Below are 22,858 nucleotides of genomic sequence, written 5' to 3' on the forward strand. Positions count from 1 at the left end.
CTACCCCCTGCTTCTCTCCCGGTTCACTTACTGTTGTGCCCAAAGGAGGGGCTCTGCCACCACCAAGCCCCCCGCCCCCAGGGAGAGAGCCTCGTCTCGTGCATCAATGTACAAGCTATCCTCTCGGAGACTTTAGTGGGAGGGATCCAACAGGGCAGGTTTCTGAGAACGCTTCCTTGTGGCAGGAGGTACGAAGGACTTCTGCCTCACCCTGCTTTAGGAGGCAGCTGGGGACTAGCTGTTCTCCATTTCCACTCAAAACAAAACAAAGGAAAATGGGCTTAAATGGCAGCAAGGGAGATTTAGGTCAGATAGACGAAAAGCCTGGAGGAGCCACTGAAACGGGGACTCTGGGAGCTGATGGAATTTCCTGCCCTGGAGACCCGTAGCGGCAGGCTTTAGTGTCAGGGCTAAGCCATCCCCAGGGCTCGCTGGAGGAGGAGAAGGACTACAGCAGGCCCAGCAGGTCCTCAGCGCCTCCGCTGCGTGTGTCACCTAGCAGCCCCGCAGCACCCCCTCGCTGAGAACAGGAGGACAAATAACATGTGAGCTCACGTGTCACAGAGCATCGTTTCTTGGGGGCTGTCGGAGGCTGTACTTGCTATCTGTCAGAGCCCACGGAAATGCCATGTGCTCTGCCGCGTGACCAAAGCTGATTTCTCTCACTCCTCTGACTGCCGGGGCTGAGAACTCCCCCTCCCCCTCCCTAAATGATAGCTTTGTTTTTTGTCAATCTGTCCACAACAGGCACGAAAAGCCTTGTCCTCGTGGGCTGGAGGAGCCAGCCTGGAAGAGGGAGCTTCCGGGACGCCCCTGGAGTGGTGCAGCGGGTCTCAGGTCGGAGCTGCCAGAGTGAGAGAAAGTACCAGCCCCACAGAACAAGGCCCTGAATGCAGGTGATGCACCCCTCCATTTGGGATAAGCAAGAGGAAGATGTCTCACACTCGTCACCGGGATCCCCAGATAATTCCAATGGGAGGCCAAGGTCCAGTGGGAGGCATTGCCAAGACTGGAGGCAAATCTGGGACCACCTCTACCAAACTGTGGGACTTGCTAGGTGTGGTTTCACGGAGGCAGTGTGCCCTGCACCATTCCTGCCCCTACACTTGGTTGTCTCTCTCCTGCTTTTGATTTGCATTGTCTTACAGTATCCTTTCAAGCCACCTTCAATCCTTTCTGAACTCAGTGACGTGAAAACAAACAGAATAGAAAGCTTCCTGCTTTTCTCTGGCTGGGCCCTGGGCATAGCTCCTGCCCTGTCGGGCCTCCCAGGAGAGAGGGCTGCAGGCCTCCTTCCCCACCCACAGAGGCCAGTCCAGTACCATCCGTTCTGGCGATCCCACAGCGGGGACTTGCAGCCAGTTGTGCCAAGAGCTCTCCAAGGCCCATGGGGACTGGGGGTGGCCCACCCAGGGCATCCCTGTGCCCAGGACGGCGGCTGTGGCACCCTCGCCTGCCCTCCTTGGCCTGTGAGACTCGGCCCCATGCTGGACCACATGCTGAGATCATGGGCCAAAAGGCAGGCGATGCCTGGGGGTGGATCTTCCCCCGTTTCTGGATGCAAAGGTGTTCAGGGAGGGTCCTGGGGATGTGAGTCATCGTGGGGACACCAGTGTGTCCTCGGGGAGTCCTTTCCGAAGGCGCTGGGGAGATTCCGTCTGTTTCAAGCTGTTCTGAAATGCAGCAAGGGACCACTTCTCCTGGCCTTTGTGTCTCCCAGTGGTGAACCACGTGCCCCCACCCCCACTGCCTACCCCTGCCTGCTGTCCACAGTAGGAGAGGTCAGAAGGCTAAAAGGGGCCTCTCGGGGGTTGGTTACCACAGTTCCTGAGAAATGAGCACGCATGGGACCGCTGTGACTTCCTCTACCACACAGCCTGGCCGCGAGGTCTGTGCAACATTCCAGATGTGTGACAATTAAGGGACCCAGCATCCAGCAGCTCCGTCCTGCTCCTCACAGCCCCCAACTCAGGGTGACTCTGGGTGCCTGAGAAGTGTAACCAAGACCATTCATGACTGCAGGCCTTGGGGAGGTTGGTTGTGTGGGTGCCAATATGTCCCTGTGTGCCCCAACTCAGGAGATGGCAAGACTGGGCAGTGAGAGAGAATTCCCCTCTCCTTCCTTGGGGTCTCTCCTTGACTGGGGGCCTCTGGGCAGGTCTTTGAAGTGGTCCTGCAGATGTAGCGTGAGCAGCTGGCTTTGCTGGTAGGGCGACAGTATGGGCAGGAGAGGAACAGCTCTTGGCAGGGCTCACTCAATCCTAAAGACCAGCCCACGCAGCCTGGTTCACACCATCTGGGCACAGAGCTCCTTCCGCAGGATGGTGTTCTCTGCAGGAGTGGGACTTTAAGGCTGCATTCCTGCTAAGGAGAAGTGCACCAGCCCTTGAGGAGATGGGAAATTCAGATACGGCATCCTGAAGACATCCCCTCCTACTCCCTGCCCGTGTGACTTTGGTTTGGCCTCTAAACACCACTAAGAAGCCTAATTACACCACTAACTAGCCAGCTGGTGAGGCTGGGGTCTGCAGTTTCTATGAAACACCTCCTGGGCCCCACCCTGGGTGAGGGAGACCAGTGGGGGAACACAGACCTCCAGGGCTCCCAGTTTAGCTTGGAGGGCACAGGTCACATGGAGATAAAGGCCACATGGGTAACAGGAGGTTAAAACTCACAGTAGCGGGGAGTGTGACACGCTGGCTCAGAGTGGGAGCTGACCTGAATCCCAGACCCCACATGCTCTGACCCTGGGAAAGTGATTTAGCCTCTCGGAATCTCAGTTTACTTCTCTGTAAAGGGGGACAATAACAGTACCCATGTCTGTCCATAGGGCTGTTGGGAGGATTCAAGGAGAAAGTACACGGAAACTGTTCAGCATAGCCCTTGGCCCTTGGTCAGCACTCAATACTCATTGTTGTTGTTCCAGAGACTAAATTCTGCTGTGCCAGGGGAGGGGGCGGGGAGGGAGGACTTCAGAGAGACCGGGCCTGCGTCGGGCTCTTCAGCAGGACGCGGGAGGCGAGGAGGGAGCTGCGTCACTGCGGCTGCACGGGCCCTTGTCAAGCCTCGTTCCAAGTGGATTATTGTTTATTGGCGGCTTATCCCATCTCTTGGGTTATGAATTATTTACCAGATAATGACTTCATAATTGTTAATGACAGATGCCCCAAGGACAAGCTGACATACCTTCTGCAGCCACAGTGCTAATTGCAGAGTCCCTGAAGCCCCCGCGTGGCCACATTCAGAGTGTCACTCCTAGGGACATTGTCTGACTGGCCCTTGGGGATCAATCATGACTCCGACCCCCTCATGACACAGGGAAAGACACTGAGATCCAGAGATGGGCAGGGACTCGCTTCCCGGTCCCAAAGCCGGTGGGTGGCATTCCTGGGTGGGGCAGGCCCCAGCACTCTGATGGTCATTTGTCCACTGTCTGGGTTTAGGCTGCTGGGGCAGCTGTGGGCTGAGCAGGAGTTCATGTCCTCTGTGATGGGTGCTGGGAGATGCCCCACCAGCAGTGAGGAGGGGGACCCAGGATTCTCCGCCGTTGTCCACGGAGAATCAGTTTGCAGCCCAGTGGCTGTTTGGGACCCCTGTGGGCTGAGGAGGGCTCCTCCCTGGGTGCAGAGGTCCCCTGTGGACTCATGTAGTCAGGAAGCAAGGGCCACAGGGTGACCGGTATGGGGGCAGGGGTGGAGGTGGGCATTCAGTCCTGAAGAGTGTGTGAATTAAGTTCATGACTCAGCTGGGGTCCCAGCCCTTAGGATAAGAACAGCAAACCCTTGCATCAAACTGTGTTTCATGCACTGTTCTAGGTGTTGTATTATATTAACTATTTAATCCTTTCAACCACCTCACGAGGTAGGTATATTTGTAATCCCTATTTTGCAGGTGAAGAAACTGAGGCACAAGGAATTTCAATAACCTGCAGGAAGTCGCACAGCTGCTGAGGGCAGCGCTGAGATTCAGACCCAGGCAGTCTGGTTCCACCCATCTGTGCCCTTGACCACTACGCTACACTGCTTACTGTAAATGTTCCCCAAATAAATGAATGAATGAATGCTGCGAGGTCCCTTTGAATATGGGACACACTTTCCCAAAATGTGTTTTAAATGTTAAATTGAGAACGCTGAGACTCTGGGTTCCAGCAGGGTCTGGGGAACCTGTCTTCCTCTTGGACCGGGAACTGTGCTTGGGACCTCAGAAAGGAGAGCTCTGGCCTGGGGTGCGTGGTGCCCCAGGGGCAGTGGCCTTGGAAGAGCTGGGTCAGTGCGTTGGCCTCACTGCCCTGAGGGGGTTGTCTGTGAGCTGCTCTCATGGGTGTGGCAGGACCCTGAGCACACGCAGGTGGGACAGGTTAAATGCGATGCTTCTGAGTGAGGCACACCTGCCACTCACTCATCCCATACATGTTCCAAAGCCTTCTTTGTGCCAGGCTTTGGGGAGGAACCCAGTGACTGAGATATAGCCCCTGCCCTCGGGGATCTCCCTGCTGTCTCCCAAGGCAGACAGGAAAACAGCCAGGTGCCAGGTGAGAGGGTTTTGTGACAGAAGGGAAGCAGAGGGGCTGAGGGACCCAGAAGCACTGCCAGAGGCCGTGAGAGTTGACCTCCTATGATCAGTTCCTTTACAGTGTGAGTATGTGCTCAGCTCTGAGCTCACAGTGGTCCAGGGATGATCCTTGAGCACAATGGACAGCGAAAGGTCTGCACCTGACCCAAGAAGAACCAAATGGATGCTGGGGAGAGTAACAGCATCAGGAAATCAGAGAAGATTTCCAGGGGTGGGTGGCCTGGGAGCACTTTGCCAGGAGATGGGTAGGGATGGGAGAGGCTCTTCCGGGAGATGCAGGCTTAGCAGGACAAGTGCCCGGAGGTGTGAGGCACATAAGCAGGGTCAGTTAGGAGCGCAGGGTCTGTCTGGACGGGAGCAGTGGCTGTGCGTGCTTGTGTGCATGGGTGCCAGGGTGGGGGTCACGGGAGGCGAGTTTGGCTAGCTGGTACGGGTTCAGATTTACTGCATCCGATTCACAAAGCCAGTAGTGCAGCTCTTTGCTCACCTGTGCAAGATGCAGAACACTCTGACTGCATTTTAGAAAGTCTTGAACTGGTGCTCAATAAATAATTGCACTGTTTATTCTGGGTTGGAGAGGCAGGATGCCTCCCCTACGTGCTAATGGGAGGGCGAGGCTCTCTGGCGGGGGCTGCCGCGTGCACATCCGTGAGCGTGAGCACTGATCTGAGAAGGGACCCTGGATAGACCCTCTCCATGTCCTAACTTTCATTTTGCACTTTTAGCACCTGCCTGTGTACCTAGAGGAGGCGGGGTCGGGTTAATTGTTACCTCCTGCGCTGTTACTAGGTTGCTTTGTAAAAGCAGAAATATGCTTTTAATGATTTTTTGTTGTTGTTGCTACCTCAGGAAGCAGATGCTTTTATCTAAATGAGTTGCTACACATCAAAAGAAGGGCCTGTGAGGGTTGCTAGGCTGCGTCTGTCTTACACAGGGAAGCTCTAGCTCTGTGAATGAGGCTTAAGTCTCCCTTATTCTTTTAGCATCCAGCTCCCTTACAAGTAAGAGTGAGAACACGTATTGGCAGCTGTAATGAATGCGCTTCTGAGTGGCCTGGATGAGAGGACGCAGTGAGTGACTGGAGTGGTCTCCAGGCTGCAATGGTGATTCCATTGCTGTTCAACTTGGTGTGGGTAGATGAAAGGAAGATGGGACACCTCTAGTGGAGGTGGGACTACACTGAGGCCCAGAGGATGGTCCGTCAATGCTGGGCTACTATGAGCACACATAGTAGGTGCTCAGCTAACGTTTGTGGAAGACAGGCAGGCGCAGATTGACACTTGCCCAGAGCTCTTAGGCTTCAATCTAAGGAGCAGCAGTTGACGTGGAGGCTGGAAGGGGTCTGGATTAGGAATCAAGAGACAGACTCTAGTTCCCACACTGCTTTGACTGGCTGTGTGACCTCAGGCAAGACACTGGCCCTCTCTGGGCCTCAGCTTGTTGCTCAGTATAGTCAATGGCAACAATAATCCCTCTCTATCTACCTCCCAGGGTCTCCCTTATGACCAAGTCGCTGAAATGATGTGAAAACACTTTGCAAACTGAAAGCACTGGGTCAAGGGTGGAGGAAAAGTAAGTCATGTGATCTTAGCATTGGCGGTTCTAACAAAGTGAGGTTGAGGCAGTGGCTGCCCAAAGAGTCCCTGGGGCTCAGGGAGTGCACCGAGAGCTTGGCTGTGAGGGTGGTCTCTGACCAGTGCCCTGTGAGCCTTCAGCTCCGTTTCCGTCACCTGAGAGGGTGGCTTCTGCAGGCTTAGCGTGGCACTCAGTGCCCATCAAGGCGGAGGCCCAGTTACCTTTCCAGCCACATCTCCCAACCCTTAGGTCTCCCTTAGCACTTACGGTCTGGGCTCTCCTGTCCTCTTATACCTTTAGGTCTTTGCACAAACTGTTCTTATTGCCTGAAACACTGCGTGCGTGCACACACACACACACGCACACACACACTTCCAGCTTGAAGTTACCTCTTCTTGGATGCCTGTGGTTTAGACCAAACTAAGTTAGTTGCTGAATATTCTCATGGCCTCAAATGTGAACTCTGGGTCGGGGGTTTTGTCTCATATGGTCACTGCTGTACCCCCAGTGCCCGGAATGATGGCTGGCATAGAGCAGGCGCCCAAGAAATATTTGTTGACTGAATGAGCTCTTCCACAGCACGCTGTATACATTCCTATTGTTGCATTGATCACATCTTATTATAAGAATGTATTTACTTGCTGGTCTCCCCACTGGACAGCCAGCTCCTTGAGGTCAGGCTTTTGTCTGACCTCTCCAGATCCTGGACCTAGAACAATACACAATGTGGTTGCCAGCAAGTGCTTGAGTGAATGAATGAATGATTTTTGTTTTACTGTGTGCTGGGTATTCCTCCTACAACCCCAATGCTTCTGGCTCTATCTGTCATGTTGCGCGCACGCGAGAGAGAGAGAGAGAGAGAGAGAGAGAGAGAGAGAATTTACGATTAGAAAACAAAAGCTGAAAAGTTCTGAGTGACCTGTGAATATATGAGACCATCGATAAGAGCCAGAAGCCCACAAATTCTGGAGGATCCTTACACAGACACTGGACAAATGCGTGCAGGGTGCTTTCGCAGAGCAGGACTCTGGCAGGGCCACGACCAGCCTACTCAGCATTTTCATACAAATTAGAAAGAGATGCTCCTCCTTCGGAGCCCTCACAGGCACAGCAAAGCTTGCAGAGCGCAGGCTGGGTGTCAGCTCCCATGCCCCCCGGGCCAGGTGCCCTCTTGTAGGGCACAAACTCACAACTGTTCCCATCAGCCCTGGTCTCTGGGGCAGGTGCAAAGTAAGGAAGGAGACGGGTTGTTTGGAAAATCAAACTTGGCCACAAAAATAAACTCTGAGGTTTGCAGATAAGCTATTTCTAGCCCAGGTGCCAAACGAGGTTTTGCAGCTAGAGTGAACTGCTGTGTGCTCCCCGCCCCCGTTAGCCAAGGGGAGCTGCCCTCCCTGTGCGTATGCTGCTTCCCAACAACTCAGCTCCAGACGTGGGGGAAGACCCACCCCTGGGGCATCGCCTGCCTTTTGGCCCATGATCTCAGCATGTGGTCCAGCATGGGGCCGAGTCTCACAGGCCAAGGAGGGCAGACAAGGGTGCCACAGCCGCCGTCCTGGGCACAGGGATGCCCTGGGTGGACCACCCTGTCAGTCCCCATGGGCCTTGGAGAGCCCTTGGCACAACTGGCTGCAAGTCCCCGCTGTGGGATCGCCAGAACGGATGGTACTGGACTGGCCTCTGTGGGTGGGGAAGGAGGCCTGCAGCCCTCTCTCCTGGGAGGCCCGACAGGGCAGGAGCTATGCCCAGGGCCCAGCCAGAGAAAAGCAGGAAGCTTTCTGTTCTATGTGTCTTCACCTCACTGAGTTCAGAAAGGATTGAAGGTGGCTTGAAAGGATACTGTAAGACAATGCAAATCAAAAGCAGGAGAGAGACAACCAAGTAAGTGTAGGGGCAGGGATGGCACAGGGCACGCTGCCTCCGTGAAACCACACCTAGCAAGTCCCACAGGTTGGTAGAGGTGGTCCCAGATTTGCCTCCAGTCTTGGCAATGCCTCTGACCTTGGCCTCCTGTTGGAAGGGCCTGGGGAGCGTCACAAATATATTAATGCCTGGGTCCCAGCTGGAGAGATTTTGATCTAATTGATCTGGTGTGTAGCCTGGATATTAGAATTTTAAAAACTTCCCTAGGTGATTTTAACATGCAGCCGGGGTTGAGAACCACTGTTCAGATTTGGAAGAGGCACACAGGGAGCTGATCAGTTACGACAGGATCCGATATGAGATACTACGAAGACGGCTCAGGAGAAGATGTCTGTGCTCAAATCAGATGTGCTTCTCCCAAGGGTCTCAGTAAAGGGGTCCCACTGACAGGATGAACATTAATTGCCACAAAATCTTAAATGTGAGCGTATCTATATGCTGCATAGGAAAATAAGATCTTGTAACAGCCCGTAGCATTCATGTAAAAGCATTTTGGGGCGGGGTGAGGTGAATAGGGTTGACAGCATGCCACAGCCAAGGCACCCAGCTTTCAGAAGACTTGATCCAGGGGGTAGGTTTTAAAAGAGCTGAAAGAGCAGATAAACTACATATCATACAGGATTTTGTTTTTGCCAAATGTCCACAACCTCCATCCCAATTCCTCAGGGCTTAGAATCTAGGAATTTGGTAACACCTTTAAGTTGAGAGTATTGGTTAAAGCTTTAAGATACATGGATGCCCATCCTCCTGAGAGCAATGAAATTAGAAGGTCTGCGATTTGTATTTTTTAAAGCTCTCCAGGTGACTGCAATGTTCACTGAGGCCTGAGCACTGCTGGCCCAGGTAACGTCATTTTACCTCTGAACCTGTTCACCTTCTGCTGGGAGCTAGGAAGGTGGGGGCTTATTCTTCATTGAAAGCAGTGGACACAGAGGCTCAGAAGGCTGTATGGAGCTTGCCTGGAGATAGCGGTGGATTTGGGACAAGAGCCCAGTGGCCTGTCTTCCATTCCAGGGTCCTGTCCACCACACTGCCTGTGAGGTCACTCTGTCCTGCAGTCCTGTGATCTCTGAACTGAAAAAGAGCATCTGATTTCATGACAGGGAGATAAGAGAATGGTCCCTGTCCTCCAGAAGCTCATGGTCCAGGAAAGAGGATGAGAGACTCAAGGCAAAGGAGACAGAGGTTCACGGAGAGGGAGAGGCGAGGGTGGAGGCATCCCTAACGGCTTCATCGCAATGAGGTGGCTTCTATTGGCCAGGCCGAGTCTGAGGTGCAATCAGACAGGTGGGTAATGGATTCTCAGAACTATGGAGGAGTGGTCAGGACCTTAGGGTAGAGGTGCCACCTGAGAATCAGGCCCCGGGACAGCTGAGGGAGTAGAGGGGCTGCTGAGAGACAGGAAAGTGGAGGAAAACCCAGTAGCACGAATACCTTCCTTTGTAGGCAGAAGGAGGAAGAGGGGCTGGAGTGGCCAGAAAGACAGAGAGATGCAGCCCAGTCGAGCCGAGGGTGGGAGCCTCCATTTCTCCACGAAACAAGTAGGGAGGTCTTTTGCTGATCCTGAAGAGGACAGTGTTGGCTGGAGGCCTTGAGGACAATGGGGAAGCCAGGGAACAGCTGCAGGGACCTGACAGGGCATGGACCAGTGATGCATGAAAGATGCCCGGGCAGCACGGAGGGTTTAGTCAAGGCTCCGCTGAAGGATCTGTGCCCTAGCCTGCTGGTGTGGTTACATGCCCCCCTCGGGGGTCAGAGTGCCCAGATGCCTGGGGAGGTAGGGGCTGCAGAGGTTCCCCGGGAGGACTGGGACAGACAGTCGGAACAAAGGACCAGTGGGTGACAGCTTGGATGTGTTGGCGAAAGCAGCACTCAAATGCCAGCCCACAGGTCCATCCTCAGGGTGGAAGCCAAAGAGGGATGGATCAGAAAGAGATGGAGGGAGGAGAGGCCGGGGGTCCAATGAAGCAAGGCTGTGTGGAGAGAGGAAGTGAAGGAAGGCAGAGGACGTGTGTGGTTATCAAGGGCACCTTTGGGGTGGCTTTGCCGGGTGAAGCTGCTGTGAGTGCAAAAGTCCAGGGTACAGCACAAGGTGTCCTCTAATGGAACAGCTCTGGGTCCCATTAGCTCTGGAGACATTTGTAGTGTCCTCCCAGGATGCAGGGCACCCATGGAGACTAGGGACCTGGATGCACAGGACTGAGACTGTCCCGGGGTGAAGGCTGGGGATGCTGCGCAGGGGCATCCCCAGCACCGATGGGGGTCGGCGTTGGCCCTTCACCACCTCTGAGCCTAGATGTTTGTTAATGCCATTCTTGGCTCCATCTTCAGTTCTGCATGAACCAGGTCCTCAGCTTTACCCCAACCCTTTAGCCCCACCCCAGCCAGGGTCACACACTGCAGTGCTGGCATCAGATTTCCCTCCCGCCGGCTGGTTCTGGTACCACTCTCTTGGTTACATAGAGGATGCTCATCCAACCACAAGCAGACAGCAGCCCTCCATACTTTGCATCTGAGCAGACCCTGCTTTGTAGTAGGATACACAGAGCCTAGTGACCTGGCCCAGTTTCCACAGGAAAGTGATAGTTCTTCCACTGGTCACCAGGGGCCAAAGCAGGCTGTGGACACTTCCTATCTTCTTGGGAACCCATGGGAGTCCTGCACGTGAGGGAAATGTACAACCCAGCAGTAGGCCATGTGCTCTGTGGGTGCTCCCAGGAACAGCTGTGCTATGTGTGTGGTGAGTATTTTTTGAAAGCCTCAGCAGGCACTGGGTGGGGTGGTGGAAGGGAACACAGAGAGAATCGATGATTCCCATCCTCTGGAGACTGGCCAGGTGGTCTTCCCATGAGTTCACAGTGGCAAGACCACTCTGGTGGGCACAGAGATTGAGGCCCGAAAGGGGTGTATCCTATCAGATATGCCTGGTGAGATCACCTTCAAGTCCCTCCCAATCTTAAAATACATGCTTCTTGAAGGTTGGGATACATAAGAGCCATGTGTCACCCTGTGTCGGAGGCAGGGAATAGAAGACCCCAAAATAAGGGCCATCAAACCCATTGCCCTGGGTATCTCTACCTCCTTCACCCCAGCCACACTCACACTCACACTCTAATACTCTGAAGGCGTATTTTTGGAAAGCTGACTTCTGTGAAGAGCATCTCCTGAATCTTTTCTCAGACACTTAACTCTACCTTTGCCCCCTCCAAGAGCTGGGCATGCCACAGTCACCAAATCCACGCTTATCTGTCTAGTCTTCCCACTCCCCTCCTCTGGCCCGACAGTCACAGAAGCAAAGCATTCCCTAGGGTCCAGGATGAGTAGCCGGACAGCTGTCCAGCCAATCAGTGGTGCCCTTAGGAGCATGCCAGCAGCCCAACAACTCTCAAGGTCAGGAACCCATCTGCCCCTGCTGGCTGCCCCTGCTGGGCTGCTGGGTGGCAGCAGGCTGGATGCACGTGGAAGTTTCTTCTATTTCAGTAGCTGGTTCAGGCCTGGCCTAGAGCCTCCTCCTGCTTCCTGATGACAACCAGGGCTGCCTGCAACTCGGGATCCCTTCTGCTTGTGCAAGGCCTCTGGGCGTGGAGGGCATCCCCAACCCACTGTCTTTGAGTCCAAAGAGAAAGCTCTCTGGCCAGCAGGCAATCAGGACACGGCAGGAACCTTGTTGGCCTGCTGCTGAGGCCCCTGCTGTGGGAGGAAGCTGGAGTCCAGGCTACAGGCTGGCCCCAGGCAGAGCCCCTGCGGCTCCTGGTCAGAGGGCACCAGGGCATGGTCCTGTTGAGAATGCAGTACCTGAGCTCACCCAGCACCAGGCCCTAGGAGGGATGCAGAGGTGGCTTTGGCTCATGGACTTCTAAAGGCTCAAGTGCCATCAAGGCACTCAGCCTCAGGCCAGCTCAGCCTCAACTGTCCTGAATCCCGGTACCCATACCCCCAACTGCCACCGTCTTTCCAGGCCCGGCTCGCTGATTCATTTCAGCAGGCTTCTGCCCTCACAAGGTAGGCCATGTTCCTCCCACCTCTCCTGGCTGCCTGGTCTTCAGAATCTAGGTTGGAGACTCCTGAATCAAAATTTTAAGCCTGACCTCTATAAATTCAAACCAAGGAAAAAATCAAATGACTATATAAAGACATATATCCAAAAATGTTTGTTGTAGTATTATTTGTAAGAGTGAAATATTAAAAATACACTAAATCTCCATTATTAAGGCACTGGTTAGGTACATTGTATAGCTTATAACCACATGATACGAAGGCTTTAAAATTCTATAGAATGGTATTTTCTAACATAAAAAGTTACGTGCCACATATTGTAAAGTCAAAATAATGGGTTACCAAGCAGTACATAACAGTGTGACCTCATCTCTGTGTATGTGTGTGTGCACGACACTTTATGTATATGCTTAGGAAAAGAGCCTGGAAAAGGACACTAAAATGGCTATTTCTTGGGATTATGATTATAAGTAATTTATATAATTTTAGGTGCTATCTTTTAAATATTTTTACAATGAATAAATAATATAATATTATTATTTGTTTTAATATTAATAATACCAACAATATTTTAATGATATTTAATAATACTATTTTAATAATAAGAAAAGTTAAATTACAAAAGAAGAATTACAGTTTTGAGGAGCTTAACAGTCACCTAGCTGCTGGTCGCCTCCAGATCCAAACTCTTGTGAGACCAGTGCCCCAAGTGAGTGAATGAGAGTGACAGCCCAGCCATTCCAGAAGAGTTGGGGCCCAGGTGGCTTAGCTTGGCTCTGGGTACCAGTTAATCCCATGTCTATGGTAAAAATCTCACCGACCAAAATGACGAGAGGACCAGCTACATTTATCTCACTTCCCCAAGGAAATCAGTGGTAGAGAAGATGCCTTTCTGATTTCCGGGTGAGCTGACCTACCTTGCGACGTCCGTCTCTGGCAAGCTCAGGATTCGTCCCCAGGATGCAAAATTCTTGGTGGCCACCAACACTCAGCACAGTGTGAGCATCACCAGGAGACCAGGTTGTCTAAAAAGAGACAGAAGAGTGGGGGTGCGGTGGGGAAAAGGTATAATCTGTTGCAAAAAATCTCTTTGGAATTCCAGCATTTTAGATGGTCCCCACCCTAAGTGGAAGCTTGTCCCTATCTTGGATTTCCTGGTGTGGATGATCTCACACAGTCCATGGCCAAACTCTGCCCCAGCACACCGAGATAAGGAGGTCCGAGTGGGCAGCAGAGAACACCAAGGGGCAGACACTAGATTTCAACCACCCCCATTCCCCAAACACACAAAGCCCTAATCCCCATGGCAGACCCATTAACACGCAATAAGAGAGAGAATAATGGCATTCCCTCGCATCTAATCCAAACCAAGAAATTCCAGAGATGGGGATAAATAAGAAATGCAAGTCTTTAATCTAATGCTGAAAAGAGACCAGGACACAAACTCTAGAACTACAAAAACAAATCATTACTTTTAGACAATGGACAAGAAGACCTTGAGGAGGCAAAGGATGGGTTCCCTGGGGAGAAGGTTTTAAAAAAAAATATAGATTTAATACCTTGTAGAGAGAAGCTATCTATTATGGGGAGGCAGGGCTATTCCTAGTTCCCTCTTTCAAATATAATATATGTGAAAGCCATCTTCACGACAGGAAATGGCATCCTCCCCTGCAAAAAAACGCATGACTGTCATTACCTGGGAGTCAATATATTTTTCTAAACTGAATATATCATTATCAATTGATTTTCCCTTTTCCTCTTGGCACTCCAGAGTCCCGGATAGCAGGGAAAAAGCTTTAACGTGATATGAAGGATGTGGACAGGTAAATAAGTTATCGTAAACTAATTCCACCTTAGGACGAGCTTCTCTCTGATGACCCAATGGGGCTTTCTCAGAGCCTCTCAACTCAAGCTTTTTCAGCTGCTGTTGACAGATACGCGCAGGCCATATCAAATAGCTATTTTAAAGCTGAAGGTGGCAAAAATATTATTTTTCCCAAGGATAGCATGTTCCCTTTACAATTAAGAAACAACCTCTGTAGAGAAGCCAAGTAAGCCAAGGTCACCATTTAATTTTGACACGGAGCCAAAGTTGTGAGTACATTTCCTCTACTAAGCTTACGCGAAACACACGGTTAAATCGATCCCTTTGGCCACAAAGTATTGACAGTACTGGTCATTACAAATGATGAATGTATTTCTGGGAAAGATCCCTGGCAGATACGCGTTGGTGAAGAGAGAGGTCTAGGGGACAGTGGTCAGTCCATTTTTTAGATCCTTGAGCGTCTCATTCATTTATTTACCCATTCATTCGTTCATTCATTCATTCAATACATATTAACGGAGTCCCTATTATGCGTTGGGCAATGTCTAGGCACTGGGAATATGAGAGAACAAAACAGGAAAAAATATTCCTGCCCTCATGGAGCTCATCTTCTAGTGGATGGAATAAACAATAAACATAAGAAATAAGCACAAATTGTACAATATGTTAGAAGGTAGTAGTCAGGACTCTTTATTAGAGAAGTAGAGCAGAAGATGAGTGTGGCGGGTGGGGTTCAGTTTAGAGAGGGTGGTCATAAGCCTCACGAGAGGATGACATTCGAGCACGCTGGAGGGTGATGCGGGCGTGGGCTGTGCAGGTGTCCAGGGCAGAGGGAAGAGCCAGTGAAAATGCCCTGGGGGGACTGTGACTGTCGTGTTCCTGGATCCGCAGCTGTGGCTGGACATGGGAGATTCTATAGGACATTAAGCTGGAGAGGTGAGAATTCAGTTAGCATGGGGCCTTGCAGGCCACTGGAAAAGATACTAACCAATTGAGAGCCCAAGACGCTGGCCACCAAGCCTTAGAAAGAGCTCTCAGTCTCTTGGTTGCCAATGTCAGCTTAATCCGCTTCCCTTCTCTCCAACCCAGGTGGCTCGACTCTCCGGGCTGTGCCAGTCGAGTCCAGTCCAGTCCAGACGGGAGCAGAGGGGCAGCGCGGGGGCAGGGTGGTGGTGCACCAGCACTGTCTAAACTGTTCTGATGACAATGGCCTTGTCCTTCCTCCTTTGTGTCCCCAGAGGCCCTTTCTAGAGGAGAGAACTGAAACAAAGTTCTGAACAAAAATAAACCACATGCAAAGCCGAGTTCTCTGGGACTGTTCCCTAATGTGCTTATGAGAAGATCCTAACGTGAGCTGACGTGTGAGACATCACAGGCTGTGCTGGGTATCTTCTGTTCGCTCCTCCAGGTTGGCTTTGCATCCGGTTCTGTGTCCTGGGAGGCTCACCCGGTCGGCATGGAGGGCATCATTCCAGTCCTGAGACTCTGCGATTCCAGTTACGTTCAGCCAGTGCAGACACCAGCAGGAGACCCGGCATTGGGGTGGGGCTGGGTGTTTATTCCCCCACTTTCTTGTCTCCTTGCAATGTCTTCATGGGATGGCTGAGATCCTCTACTGAAGGTCATGGCTCTGGTTGGTGCTGGGCTCCACCCAGCTCTCTCTCTGCCTTCCAGTAACAGTGCCCTCTCCTTACCCCCTATGAGCCCAGGGGTAGTGCCCTGTTGAGGTCTCATCCTTCTGTGTCTACACCTTTGTGAATCATCCTTTCATTTAACTCTCTTCAAATTACACATTTGAATGTGTCTGTTTCCCATCAAGACTCTAATGAATACATTCTCAGAGATGGTTAGAAGCAGGACTTTGGAATCAGACATCTGAATTAGAATTCTAACGTGGCCCTTAGTTTTGTGACACTAGCTAAATTATTTAATTTCTATGAACTCTCATTTCCCATTATTAATGTATCAGAGAAACTGGTACATGATTATCATCCTCAGCAAAAGCACTGGCATCAGCATCTCATAATTGCCATCACCCCGTCCCAGGGCAGGTCACACCTCCTTCACGACATCTCTGCCCACCCCAACCAGATGCTCCTCCCTTGAGGGGTTTCTAGCTGTTCTCAGTTCCTATTGGTATTAGTTTATGTCTCAGTAATTTCATCTGTTTCCTCTTCTTTCTCCCACCCAACCTCTATTCCTTGCATTCAAATCCTGAGCATCCTGAGAACACATTATCTTAATATTTGAATCTCCAGCCCCTACAGTACCCATCATGTGGGAGTGTATATAGACCCTTCATACACTATCTTTTCTTCTTAGGAGGCCTATTACAGGGGTCCCCAACTCCCGGGGCCATGGACCGGTATGGTCTGCAGCCTGTTATGAACTGGGCCCCATAGCAGGAGGTGAGTGGCAGGCGAGTCAGCAAAGCTTCATCTGCCGTGTCCCATCGCTCACATTACTGCCTGAGCCATCCCCTAACCCCCAGTCCGTGGAAAAATTGTCTTCCATGAAACCGGTCCTTGGTGCCAAAAAAGGTTGGGGTCCACTGCCCTATAAACTAAATCCATCCACCTAAACACACTCTACTCTAATGAAATGCATGGTATTTAAAGTGATTTTAAAATGAATGACTAGAAACTGATTTCTAGTAATAATTTCCTTCCCAAGATAACACTATAACGCCTTCAGTTTCCAAAGATCATGGCCTGGGAAAATGAATCTCAGGAAAGAACCCAGGAAATCACAGGGAGGTAGGTATGGTTTTCCATCCCCAGGGGATATGAAGGTACTACCTCTGGACTTGATCTTTGACATCTCTGGTAAAGCTGACTCTCTCTCCCACTAATCTCATCATCAAAGAGCATCTTCCAGGCTTACGGAAAATAGAATTTAAAAAGCCAAAGCATGAGGGACTTTTTTCTTTTTTACTTTAGTTTAAAAAATACAGTAGGTAATAAGTCAATGCCTGTGAAATTGGTCTTAAGTCCTTCACCTTCTCAAGGCCCTTAAGAGATGCTAATTGAGTTTGACAGAGCATAAAGGCCAATATGAAACCGAGACCCATGAATGGGCTATTTGGGTTAAATAACTGCCTAAATGCTTGGAGATCCTCAAAATTAAACTCCAAGAAAATTTTGAGACCCATTCCAACTCTAAGTCTATAAATAAAGATGATTCCTGACATGAACCAAATTGATAGCCAAGAGAATAATAAACACAGGGCCCCAGGAATCTTTTTTTACTTTCTTATAAAACATAACCAATTTTTTTGGAGAGAAACTGCCTTAAGAGAGGAGAAACCAATTAGGGAGTCTCCTGTTTGATACAGGAGCAGAGAGCAGCCCTGCCTGGGTCTTGATCACGCTACCCAATTATGACTCCAGCATCTGAGTAGCTCACTGCCCCTTGGTCAACGGGGAGACAAGGATTCTTCTTTCCTTGGAAAAAAAAAGCAAAGTAACTGAAGGTTGCAAACTATAGCGAGAAAACCAGCTCCCACACCCGCCCTCCTGTCAGCCCAGGTGCAGGAGCCTCCAGCACCCCGGCACAGGCTTGGGTATCTGCTCTGAATGTATCCTGCAAGGGGAACTCTCATTCACATTTTCCTTCTTTTAAGAAGAGAGAAAAACAGACCATCCATTAATAATATCAACCATGGGTTCACCAAAGCTTGCAGGCATGTTGCCAGCCCCAAAATAAACACTCTCTCTGAGTGTTTATCCATCAGGTTCTCGACAGTTCATGGACCAAGGGGTCCGGAAGGCACTGCTTTTAAAAGGGAAGAATTAAGATGCAAAGATGGGGCACGAGCACATTACGAGAGCCCACCCAGCACAATGCAGAGGCTTCTTCTTTCCATTAAGCAGCCAGAATGGGCCACTGATGAGATGCATTACATATTCTCCACGATAGGGATACACCGCCTGGCAAGCTTTTCTGTGGGCATGAGTTCTTCAAAGAAAGATAGGATCTTCAGAGTCTATGACTCCTGATTGAAGCATAAAAATAATATTTCCACAATGTTTACAAAGCCCAGTCGTTCACAGTTTCTCATTTACCTTTTCTAACAAGCTTATGAACATGTTACTGTTAGTATTCCCATTTTGTAGATGAGGAAACTGAGGCTCAAGGAAAATAAGAATTACCTATAAAGTCACTCGGCAAGTGAATGCGGGAGGGAGGTAGAACTGGAGCTCTAGATTTGTGCCTCCCATCCCACATCTTTGTTCTGAATTTCAGCCCATTTGTTCCTGGGACCCCAATCAGTGAGGAGCTTAGAGATGTCTTGTGTTTTCTCTGCAGTCACCACCCTGAGCTGAATAAAAGCACAGGTATCAGTGGATGTCTGTACTCCAATCCGGTCCTGATGACCCCAAACCCACCCTACGACCCAACTGGCTGCCCTCCCCACCCCCATTGCCTGTTTCTCGGCAGCCCCCAGATGCCGTGGAGGTGGTTAGATTCCCAAGTGACCCCCTCACACTGAGCAGACACTCCCACAGCAGAGAAGCCACAGACGGCCTCCCACACCCACTACATACCTGCCAGCAGGAAGGCAGCTCACTACCCAGTGTTTCTCAACCTTTTTACGTTATCACTCTCCCTCCAAACCCCGAAGAGAAAAATTACATTAAATGTTTCCGATGAGAGAGATTCACTTCTAAGGAGTAGAATTCTGTAGGGTGGAGCTTTGGCTAGTCACAGCCGTTGCACTAAGGTATTCTCACAGCTTCCCCGCTCCAGCAATCAATTTCACCCCCGCCTGCCTGACACTGCACACATTCAGGATTGGCTTTCTTCCACATCTGCTACTGCCGGACCCTCATCTCAGGGCCCAGCACTGCCACCGCGCACGTCACTGCTCCGAACACTGCTCTCCAATCTCCGCTCCGGCCGCCTGGGGTTGAGGCCTCCCCACCTCCCATCTGGACCACAGCAACAGCCCCCCATGTGGCCCCGCTGCCACCAGAGGGATTGTGCTCAATCCCAGGACCTGTCACGTCACTCCCCGGCCAGAGTCCCTCTGTGGCACGGGCTCTGGAGAACCCAGGCCAGCCTGGACTCTTCCCAGTGTCCTGCCACGTCCAGCCTCCTGGCCCCACACAGCCCCAGCTCTCTTCCACTTCTGTGATCAGACACACACCTGCTCCCCTTTCCTGGGCCTCCTCCCCCCTGCCTTCACCCCTTCTCCTGAAAAGTCCTCTCCAGGAGTTTTTCTGCACTCTCTGGGGAATAGACATTCCTGAGGCGGATCACTGGAGAATATCAAGATAAGAACACAGTGTCACCAAAGAAGTCTTCTTGGTGGCTCACCTCCTGGTCCCGCCCTGCTGGTTTGGGCAAGGAGAATGGGAAGATAAGGATGATGGGGTGCCCACGGCCTGACTGGATCCTAAGTTTTGCCACAACAGGGTTTCTCTGCGAGAAACCCAGACTGAAACGTTTCAGCAAAAAAAGTTGCAAATCAACTCCCCGCCCACAAACCCTTTTCTCATTGCATGTCAGACCCACTTCAATTAACTAGGACTCCCCCAACTCAGCCCCACCACTCAGAGACCCCCACAAATTTATAGAGGCTTTCCTGTCACTGGATCCAGAACTGGGATGACCTTACATTTCCTGAGGGTTGCAGGCTGGAGAGAAGGGCAGAGGCACCAGCAGACCTGTTACACCCGCTCGCGCACGGAGCCAGGAAGGTGTCGGCGGGGCTTGCAGCACCTGACACGTAGTAGATGCTCAGTAAGGCTCTGCTGAAGGAAGGAAAACGTCTCCAAGACTCAACTCATTTTCTACAATTTTTGCTTCGAACATCTGGACGTTCACCCCACAGCTTCATGGTTGGAATACAAACCAGTTAAAAAAAAAATCAGACATTGCTTCCAGATTTCGCTCTTACAAACAGGCCTGCATCCTGCCTTTAAATTGCAATAATTCCTTCCCAGATGTTGCTTCTCCTTCAAACCCATACATTTCAGCTTTTCATGATGACGCTCCACATGCGCCTGGTGCCGTGGGCTTTTTGGAGCGCTGCTGCATCTTCTCTCCCTCATTAGACGGCCACGCGGACCCCAGGAGAGGCAGGACAGGGGCCGGCATCCCTAATCCACCGACAGGAAGGCCAGCTGCTGACGCTGCGGAGCTGGACTGCAGTAGGTGTGGGTTCCCTCTCCCTCCTGGTGCCCGGTACCTTCCGTTCGGGCACTGTCCAGGTGGTCATGTGGGCGGGGCATCTGTGGAGGCTCCACCCACACGACCGTGCCGCCCACTTAAAACTTTGACTCAGATGTGAACAAGTCTCTTCCCTTGGTTCAGGGCCTGCACTCCTGGGGCCAGGCTATAACATTTGAACAAGACTTATCTAGGGTCCTGGGGAGTGAAACAGAACAATAGGCTGCGAGGGCTGAGAGCAGCGGAAAGAGGAAGCAGCGTGTGGCCTGATAAGCTGGCCCCCCAGCTGTTCTCCGGGAGGGTCCATCCTGACTCCATCCTAGCATCACCCACACTGCAATTCATACCCAGGCAAGAGCCCACCTCCAGTCTGGACCCACAAGCAGAGCCCCGAGAAACTAGGACTTCCCTCTTCCTTCCCACCTTCCCTGTCCCAGTGTCTTCTCTGAGGCCTGTGCCCTTCCTGGTGACAGACCCTGGGGCTGTATGCCTCGATTCTTCAGGGCAGCCTTTGACCTGTGTCCCAGGCACTCAAGAAGCTACCACATCAGCTCTCTGTGGGGCCCACGGCTGTACACGTCAGGGGGCGGGAGACAGCCATGGGGACAGCAGGGATAACTACCAAACAAGTTCACAGATCCAGCGTCCGCTCACTGCCGGGGTCTGGACCGAGCCAGGCCTGGCTAATACTTCGGCTGCCAGGGCTCGGGGTCACTCGGCATCCTATGCCCCTTTGGGCCTTGGCCTCTTGACAGCTTTGGAGAGAAGTGATGCGGAAAAAGTGAATTCACAGAATAAAACAAGCTGGGCTTTTAGACTCGGTGGGTTTTTGGTCTCCCTATAGAGCTGCAGAGAGGTTTGGGAGCCCCTTCTCCCAAGTCTGAACCTTGCAGCCTCGCTCGTGGTCTGCACGGCACCATCAGAGTGTCACGTTGGGTTTTCATCTTAGACCCTGAGACACCTGGTTCAGGGCTTGGCTCAGCTTGGGTGGTGGTCAAGAGCATGGAAGACAGATAATCTGAGAGACCTGGGTCTGAATCTCTAAGTTCAGTGGCAGACCCTCCATGCCACTGCCACCCCCTGCCTCAGTCTCCTCCTCTGTGCAATGGGGATGATAGTACTCAACATCCATGGTTGTTCTGAGAGTTAAATGTTTGGGTGTAAGAAAAGCACTTGGCATTGCCTGCGGCACATATTAACTGGTGGCCATAACATTATCATTCTACCCTGCCAGCTGAAGCACAGAATAGGTATCCCTGAAGAACCTACAGCACCACGGGGAAGATGTGTCTTCTTTCCCACCACCTCTCCATGGAAGTGAGCACGCAGAGGACCAATGAACGGGGAGGGATCTTCCTTGGGAGCTAGTTGACCAGTGGGCTGACGGTGTGTGTAGTTGTCTAGTGTCTCTCTGATACTGGTCAGCTACCACTTCTTGCTCCCTCCAGCTAATCTCCCTGAATTTCCTCCAAAAGGACACTTTCAGCCTTTACCGGCCCTTCCCCCCTCCTCCCCAGCAACTGCTAAGCTCCAGGCCTGAGGGCAGGTGCTTTCATAGCTTCTACCCCCTCATCCTACCTCTCCCCTGAATCTGAGCCACAGGGCCAGCGGCTGAAAACCCCTTCCCAGCCCCAAGTGGGTCTGAGAGGCATTCCTTCCTTACCCAGTAGAAAACTGTTTTGTTTGAATAGATCTAAGGCTGTTTCTCTTACTCTCAGAAGGAAAAAAAAAATGTGAAAGAAAAGCCTTTGGAGATTACAGTACTTTTTACCCAGATATGATGAGTTATCCATTTAAAAATAAACCACAGACAGGCAAGTTTCTCTGTACCCAGGCAGAAAGCAGTCATTACCAGGAATTTCTGTAAGTTCTCTGCTTTTTCTTGGCCAATATAGAAACAGCCTAGGAACTGAAAATAGAATTAGAAGCTAATTCTGTTTTCCTGGTCTCTACCAAAGTGTGCAGGCAAGTGGCTTGATCACACCAAAGCTTCACGTTCCATCTGAGAAAACACAGAATCACAGCTCACCAACTTCACGACACTTCTACAAACTAACCCAGCGACCTAGGGGCCCAGCCAGAGGCCACAGCAGTCAATACGGATGCACCAAATCACTGGGCCATAGCCTGGCATGGCTTGAAGTCCAGATTCAGGCAGGAAACCAAAGGTAGGAGCTGGTGAGTGACAAGCTCAAGGTCACACAGCTGATTAGCAGGAGAACTGGGACCACAATGCTGGCTTCCAAACACCCCAGCCACTGCTCTTTTTTTCACCCAGTCATCTCTCTACAGTTAAACTGTAACTGAAGACTCCAGGAAAGTCCCCTAGAAAGGTTAAAAACAACTTATCCCAACCAAGTCTTCCTTCCTGCAGAAAGTCCCTCTGTCTTCCCTCTCCTTTCCAGCAAGCAGTAAATCAAATATTCCCTGCTGCATTGCTTTTCAAGCTCGATGTTTCTAAATCCAAAGACATCTATAAATAATACATACTCATTTCTATGTACATTTAAAAGATAAAAAAAAAAGCCATAACAGAGATACCTGTAGATTCTTCTGAATACTAATGGGCTACTTAAAATACAGTGGAAGCAAATGGCTAATGAACACAGGTAACCTCATACATGAATTTCCCTCCACACCATCTCAGGCCCATACCCAGCAGGGGAGCCTCTGTTCTGAGCTCACTCCATTCACTGCTTCTCTCCCACGGTCACATTTAGCCATCTGCTGCTTCTTTTATATGTGGGACTGTGTATTTTTTTCCTCTTCAGTTTTATATGAAACATTTAGCAA

At 51.1% G+C, this 22,858-nt stretch overlaps 1 protein-coding gene across 3 annotated transcripts in view; it reads right to left on the minus strand.

Annotated features, from left to right (window-relative positions):
• The window catches only part of KLHL29 (kelch like family member 29), a 310,874-nt gene that overhangs the window by 215,294 nt on the left and 72,722 nt on the right, over positions 1 to 22,858 (minus strand). For 2 of the 3 annotated variants that reach the window (XM_057741376.1, XM_057741377.1), the window contains one exon: positions 12,984 to 13,091. The gene's annotated coding sequence lies outside the window, so the exon portion shown is untranslated. Of the gene's footprint in view, positions 1 to 12,983; positions 13,092 to 13,625; positions 13,735 to 22,858 lie in introns of all 3 variants that reach the window. The other variant, XM_057741375.1, reaches the window with a different exon arrangement.

Source organism: Hippopotamus amphibius, chromosome 7, assembly GCF_030028045.1.
Source record: "Hippopotamus amphibius kiboko isolate mHipAmp2 chromosome 7, mHipAmp2.hap2, whole genome shotgun sequence".
Classification (NCBI taxonomy): Eukaryota; Metazoa; Chordata; class Mammalia; order Artiodactyla; family Hippopotamidae; genus Hippopotamus; species Hippopotamus amphibius.